We start from the raw sequence: 8,230 nt of genomic DNA on the forward strand, positions 1-8,230 counted from the left end.
AATCGATTTGAGGTTCGGATTATCCGTAATACCAAAACAGGGTCCCGCTGGACCCGGATCCAAGAGAAAAACAAGCGAAATTCGTTATTTTGGATAAATTATAAAATATCAAATTCTGATTTTACAGTCCTAAGGTGTTTAGCAGCATGTCATACTGCATTTCATCATCATTTGATTCAATTTGAACTTCAAAATCTCAATTTTACCAAGTTTTCCTTCAAAAAACCCTGATTTTAAAGGTATAACTTTATAATTAGGGGTATTTTGGTCATTTTGGCCCCAATTCCGAATTTCAAACTATTTTCTACTGAATTTTCTGCATTTACATAATTTCAAATATCAAGGAAGCATGAGAATAGGGTTTACATCCAATTAAATCCAATAATTTCATAATATTATTGGAAAATCTTGGAAAAACCCACATAGTTGAGCTAACCCTATTTCAAGTTTGGCAGGAACAATCAAAAGAAGGAGCTGAAGTCTGCAAATTTCTTTTACTTCCTTTATTTAGTAATGTAATAATATAAATTTTGGAATAAGAGAGTTAATTTCCTGCTTAGACTAGGATGCATATCATATAGTTTGAATTTATGCAAATATCCTGCTTATGTGATGCATATATCTTATTTCAAAAGCACTATGGATGTTCACGAATGGCACGTGCACCAACTCTTAGGGAGTTGATGGACTCGGTGGGATCCATATTTACGGCCCTAGTCGGAATATGGACGAGACCCAGATCCATCATCTTTCTACTAGTCACATAGAGCCTACACTCTTAGGCTATCTTAAAATGCACATCATATTTCCAAAGTTTTCAAAATCATGTGCATCAAATCAACTAAGTTCTGAATATATTCATGGCCACAGTCAGAATATGTGAAGGACTTATTTGGACTTAATGCACATTTTCCAACCAATTCCTCAGAAAATCTTTTCAAAGAGCATTCATTTACTCATGTCATTTGCATCATGAAATCATTGATTTTCTCAAGATTTTCTCAAGAAAACTTCATTCTCAAGAAATCGATTTCTCAAGAAACTCTAAGGATTTTTCAAAATCTGTTTTCCAAAGACAAGTTTTTCCACAGTTTTCCCTGGAAAATGATATTTTCTTAAGAGATTCAAAAGAGTTTTCCAATCCTTCTCCAAGATCAAAATCGATTTCCAAGTATTTCAAGGGTAAAAATTCCTAGGATTTCAATTTCCCAAGTTTTGAATTTCCTTCCCCATTGAGTTTTCCTATAAATTTTTCATTATTTTCCTAAGAAAACCCTCAAAGTCCAAGTTTTCCTAAGAAGTATTTCCCTTTTCAAAGGTTCACCTTTTTTCAAGAATCACTTCCATTTTCCCAGGATTTTCAACTATTCCTGATTTTCTCACATCTTTATAAGCTTTCTCATGTTTTCAAAACCCCTTTTATCTGAGTTTCCTGAGAAATTGACCCCTTTTCCTGAGAGATTCTTTCCAACTCCAAATGTTTTCTAAGCATACATCATGTTTTCCAACTTACATTTTCCAAAATCTCATAGCACATGCCTGAATTCTTTGTGCATCTAGGATAGAACACGATTTAGATGATTTAACTAAGTCAGGCATAGTTTTGGTCCTTGGTTTGATTACCCCTGTTAAAGGCGACAGAAACGGTCGAACCTCGTACCGACAGGTCGAGCCCCATCCCATGGATTTTCCCGCAATTTTCAAAACGGAGGCGAGTATTTCAAAACATTTCCAAAATCCGGTCAAGTTTGAAGCGCGAAAGCGTTTCCTCCTTTCTCTTCCGCAAGAAAGGGAAGACGGGGGAAAATTTTCGCGACGACAACATTGACCCTCATCCTTGTAGTTAAGGTTTGATTATTACTAAATCGACCATGCTAAATCCACCTATAGGGTCAAATTTAATCAAAACAACTTTTTTTTATTATGGATGGAAAAACCACCTTTAAAATCAGAAACCTAGTCGTGTTGACTAAGCCTGCCATTCTTATGGCCGCTGATCTGACATGTAAACCCGTGGCACACCTCTTTCCCCTCGGGAATCGACCATCTTTGTATGAGCAAAAGCTTATCCTTACCCTCATTAATGCAAGGGGGCTGACGCTCATGGGAACAGAACCCTGACCAACCGTCTAGTTGCTAGGGCTCCTTCCACTGAACCAAACCCAACCCCTTAGGGCTTGATCAAAACAACTTGTACCATAAGATTTAAGAAGGAAATGAAGATGGGGAATGACATAGGGGATGAATGGCACCCGACTGGTGCAACAAATGTAGCCTAAGGGCTTTTATTATTAGAAGAGGACATCCTCAATCTTTCTTGGATCCCACCACTAGAACTAGGGTTTCCCTTTGTTAAACTTAAAAAAAGAGGTCGGTTTTTAGATGCCACAACTCACAAGCGTGTCCTTCTATAGGGATTTAATCAGGCTGCATCCAGTTTGGCTGTAGGTATTGAATCCAGTCCAACTGGATTTTGCACAATCAGTTTTTAACTCAGTCTCGGAAACCCAAACAAGATAGGATCTGATTAACTTAACATATTTGGCAGTGGCGGAGCCAGGGGTGGGCGGTCGCCCACCCCAAAATTAGAAACCAAGTCGGAAAAAAAAATTGGACACGTGTTGTAACGCCCCAAAATCGTGGACTTGAAACCTTTTATGAAAAAGGTTGAAAGCTTTGAAATCAATCATTTATCAGAGTTTAAAACAGAAGTTCAACGGAAGATCAGGTTCAAAACAACAAGTCCCTAGACCTTGGGCGCATTACAACCAAAAGCAGATTCCCCCTTACAAACCGATTTGCAGTTCAAATATATATTTTATTGAAATGAAAAGAAGAACCACATTTTGGTAATACAGTTTTAGAAATGCAGAGTTCTAATCAAAAGAGATGCTTTCAAAGAAACCTTATACCACATCTATCAAAAGAGTCCCCAGGAGTGCAACGTCAGGAAAGGGCATTGCCTTGAATGCATCGCATCATCGTGCCATCGCAAGCTGTAAATCTTGTTCACCACCTGCCCATGAAATGGGTCAGTCTCACAACAGACTAGTAGGGGTGCAAAGGGCAAGAAAGAGCAAAGGTAGCAATAAGCAAGATAAACGCTAGCTCAAGCAGGAACAAGCAAGACTAGCAGATCTAACCAAATGTGTTGTAGAGTAAGCAAGGCTCTAGTAAGGCAAACAACTACGTACAAGAGCAAGAAGGATCAGAGTGCTAAACAAACAACTATAACAAGGAACTGCGTAAGCAGTTTAACCAACAAGGGTAATGCCTCGAGAGGCGTACCTAGCTCAACGAGTAGCATATCGAACTACCGAGCTAACAAGCAAGCAAACAATGCACGTCACAACATGCATATCTCATGATCATGTGTATAAGTTATATCTTGTCTCATTACTGAGCAGGCCGTTGTGGCTACGCACAAGGCAAAATGTAGAAACAACCGAGATCGATTTGGGGGTCCATTATGCTATGTATTTTATTATACCTCGAATGACTGACTGAGTCCGCTTCCTAAGGGGACGGTCTGTGACCAAGAGAGTAAATCCCCAAAGGCAAACAAAGGTCCAAATGGATGCGCATCCTTACTTCTGCAGAAGTGGCCTAAAGGATTTCCCCTAACCTCCGATGACTGAAGAAGGTTGGATCTTTGCCCGAGATTGCCATTAATGACTATCCATCGGAGTTTTGTACCATCCATCCTCTCTCTTGATGAATCGTCCCGAATGAGCACAACGGAGGGTTTCTTAACCGCCGTCCCATTCTCATGCTCTGGTCTTTTAACCCAATTGAGCATCTTGCCTGTGAAGGCGCATGATTATTATTTAGGTGAGTTATACGCGCCATTGCGCATTCGAGGTAACCATACAATTCACATCCTACTCACCGCAGTACGCATCGTACCTATTCAAATGTACGACCACGATGAAAGTGGTCAATCCATAATGAGGGTAGAAACATCACTCTTGTGATCTCAAACACATGCCATTGCATGTTCGAGGCAGACATAGACCTCTCATCCTACTCATCGTAGTACTCAACGTACCTGTTCAAAAGTACAACCACAATGAGAGGGGTACGGATCTCTCGTAGGAAATCCCAATGCTTCTGCTTTATAGAAGCCTACAGTGAACTCATTCCAGTTCCAAATTATCGTGCTCTGGTCCTTTAGACAATCGCAAGCAATCTGCCTATTAGGCGAAATCAACATAACAGGATTAGCTTAATGTGTCAATACACGTTTAGAGGTTACTATAAACATCTCATCATGCTCTCGTAGTCCAAACATATCGTACGTGACTAAAGGTACAACTACAAGAGAAAGAACATGGATCCTTTGTAAGAGATCCAACAATACCTTCACGAAGGAGGGAAGGCGCTACAATCTTGGTTGAACCATAAAGCCTAGAAACTAGGTCTTGCATCAGAGGTGAGGTAACGTTGATCTAGTGATGGCGCAATTACCTCTCTAGGATCCCCGCCCTACTCGTGCACAGGCTCCTAAACAAGGTTATCTGAGTCGTATCGAATAGGCGAACTGAGGTTGTAACACATCTATCCCAAATACATCGATTTGGGAGGTCCGGCTGCTACCTCTGCTTTACAAGCTATACATCTTGAAAATAGGTTTGCACCTAAGACGATGTCTTTGGAGAACCGAAGTGCATAAGTGTGTGTCGTGGCTTGTAAGACAAGTGAAACGATATACACTATACATTCGAAGATGCACTCAGGGAGTGCAAGCTAACAAGAGGCAAACTCATGCATATACTAATACAATGGCAAATCGAGAGACAAGACTCGATGGGCGAAACTGCACCGCGAGGGTAGAACGCTAGAGCTCCACACGAGGTATGAGATCAAACCTCGATCATCGTAACACACAAGCAGGCAACTACGTAAGCAACTCGTGAGATATGAGATCCTATACTGACTACGCAAGTGTAAAGAACGACTCACGAGGCATGGGGTTGCACCTCGATTAAACGATAAGCGTAAACAAGTAAAGAAGCATACGACAAAGATAGAATACATGGATAAGCAAGGCATATGCATGAAGTGCGGCAACAAGGTAAAGACGAACACATACAAAAGATAAGTGCAAGAGCAAGGACGAAAACACAGAAGGCAAAGTACGAAGAGTAAAGCAAGAAACAAGGCCATGACGCATAAAGCGCGGGGCAACAAGTAAATGCAGGAAGTAATGTGCAAGAACGTAAAGGAGGACCAGGATGTCCTGGAGTAAAGACATACATGTACAAGTAAATGTCAGGGCACAAAGCGCGGGGCAGCAGAAAAGTAAAGAGGACAAGAATCGTGAAACCGCGTTCTTGAATTAAAAGACATGAAATGCAAAGACAAGAATGAAAAGCTTGGGCACATATAGCGCGGCGATGACAGAAAAGAAAATGCGAGAAAGCAAAGAGGACAAGGATCGCGAAACTGCGTCCTTGAAGGTAAAGACATACGTATATATATTATACGTATACATATATCGTCCTCTTTTAGTTATCTTTCTTATTTTAGCATTTATCAGTTCATTGTCCTTTCACTCAAGAATCCCCTATCTTAAGGGGTTGCGGGTCCTCGTATGCATGTAGCGTAGGCAAGCAAGAGCTTGAGCCACAAAGGGCGAGTCGGATCCACTGTTCAACCTGGAGAGCTTAGAACGTTAGCATATGCCGAATATAAACAAGCAACAAGGCAGCAAGGTCTCTTGCCTGCAGGAGGCAGAGGCAGGAGCTTCTGCATACTGCAGACAAGGGTGCCAGAGGCAGGGGCCTCAGCCTTGCCTGGAACCAGCAGCAGAGGCAGAGAGCAGAAGCTCCCTGTCTGTCAGGCACAAAGAAAGGCATGGGAGGGAGCATAAGCTCCCTGCCACGCCTGCCGCAACAAGGCAGGGGGAACACCCCCTGTCAAAGCACGAGGCAGGGGCGCAACCCCCTGCCGACAGCAAGAACAAGGCAAGGGGGCAAAGCCCCTTGCTGGAGAACAAACACAGAGATGCAGGGGGCAAGCCTCTGCTCGAAAACAGAAAAGCAGGGGGGCTTCGCCCCCTACTAGCACAACGCATGAGGCAGTGGGGCCTCGCCCCCTGCCAACACAATGCAAGAGGCAGGGGCACACGACCCCCTGCCAAGGAGCAACAGAGGGTGCAGGGGGGCTCCGCCCTCTGCAGAGGAAACAATTGAAGGCAGGGGGCCTAGCCCCCTGCCGGCAAACAAAAGAAGGCAGGGGGGCGAAGCCCCCTGTCGAGAAGCAACACAAAGGCAAGAGGACCTCGCCCCCTACCGAAAAACAATCAGGCGAGCAGGGGGGGCTCCGCCCCCTGCCGAGACAACAACCTAAGGCAGGGGATTGAAGCCCCCTGCCGAAAAGCAAGAGCAATGACAGAGGGGCCTCGCCCCCTACCGGCAGGCACAAGGACAGGGGGACAGCGCCCCCTGTCGAGACAGAAAGAGGCAGGGGGTGGAACTCCCTGCCGACAAGAGGCGACAGGGGGCTTAGCCCCCCTGTCAACCAACCCTACACAAAGGAGGAAAAGGGGAGGGTTTACCTCCGAAAACCGCAAAGGGGGGAGTCGTCAGGCTGGAGGGTCGAGGGCCACTGTCGGCTGAGGCCACCCAGACGGAGGGTGGTGGCGTTGCCGAAGCCTGAAGGATGTCGCCGACTGCAACTACCAGCGACGAGGAGACAGAGAGGCAGAAAGGATGGCCGGCAAGGCTCGAAGGTCGCCAGCGCATGGGGTTGGTTGTCGCCGGAGCCGATCGTCGGAAAAGATGGCCGACAATGAGTTGCCGATGTCGGTGACACAGAAGACAACGAAGGGTTTTCTGCGAAGGGGAGACAAGTGGCGAATCGCTGGCGCTCGACGACTGCAGGGCGGAACGCAGGTTGTCGTCGGCTGAGGATGCCGGCTGCGAATTGTCGGCGACTGAAGGGGAGACCACTGCTTTACGGCGGCAGCTGTAGGGAGAAACAACAAAGGGGGGAAGAGGTCGGCGGCGAGTCGCCGGTCGAGGTCCCTGGCGCAGCCGCTAGCCAAGCAGGGAGGTCGACAGCGAGGATCGTCGGTCGTCTTGGAGGCTGCCGGACGGAGATGCTCACCGGCGTCTCCAATAGTCGGTGGCGGCGGCGTGAGGAGGGCGGAGCAATTGAGAGAGAAGGGGTGAGGGTTTTGCCCCTCGCCCGAGACGCTGTGTCCTTTTAAGGACACCGACTTCTCGAGAATTCGAGAAGCCGGGGCGCAGGTCGGCTCGAGCTCGGGTCCAGCCCGGATCCGGGCCCGACACAGGGGTTCAGATCTTGACTCGTGTCGGGCACGTGTCTGACACGAGTCAGACACAAATTTTTTTTTTCACGGTTGTTACACGTGTCGAGGGTGCTCCCTTAAGTCGGGCCCGAATCGGATCCAAGCCAGACCCAAACCCGGGCCCGACCTGGGCTCTCGATCATTTGAGAGCCTGCGTCTTTAAAAGATGCAGGCCGAAAGGGGCAAGGGGTAAAACCCTCGCCACTTTCCCTCTCTCCTCTGCTCCGCCCCTCTGTTCCTCATCTGTCACTGGCGACCACATTCGTCGGCGCTCCTCCCCCGTGCTCTGTGGCCACCGGCGACTACGTTGTCAGCCTCCTTTCGGTGAACCCACGGTGCCCCCTCTGAGCTTCTCCCTCTCTGCTACAAGCTCCGACGATGCGAGCCGTCAGTGTCAAACCTTCCTCCTCCTTCGTCATCTTCCTTTCATTGGCGACCATCGCCAGCCGCCGGCCATCGTAGGTAACCTCCCCACCCCCCTCTTTCTTGCTTTTTTAGTCGATCGGTAGGGGTTGAAGCCCCTGCCTGTCGCTCTATTTTCTGGCAGGGCGTGGCTTGCCGGTGGGTGTGGTCGGCAGGGGTTTTGGGGGGGCCTGCCTCTTGATGTTGTTCAGCAGGGGGCTTCGCTCCCCCCGTGCCTTGTGTTGTTTCCCGACAGGGGGCTCCGCCCCCTGTCCCCTTGTTTCCCAGCAGGGGGCGAGGCCCCCCCTTCCCTCTTATGTTTTTCGGCAAGGGGCTCTGCCCCTTGCTTCCTTGATGTTTTTCCAGCAGGGGGGCGAAGCCTCCCCTTCCCTCTTCCTGGTTCTTGGCAGGGGGTGAACACCCCCCCCCCCCCTCCCCTCTTTTGTTGTTTCCCGGCAAGGGGGCGCCCCTGCCTCTGCTAGTGTTTCCGGCAGGGGGCTTCACCCCCCTTGC

Source organism: Nuphar pumila, chromosome 3 (assembly GCF_984573655.1).
Source record: "Nuphar pumila chromosome 3, dmNupPumi1.hap1.1, whole genome shotgun sequence".
Taxonomy (NCBI): domain Eukaryota; kingdom Viridiplantae; phylum Streptophyta; class Magnoliopsida; order Nymphaeales; family Nymphaeaceae; genus Nuphar; species Nuphar pumila.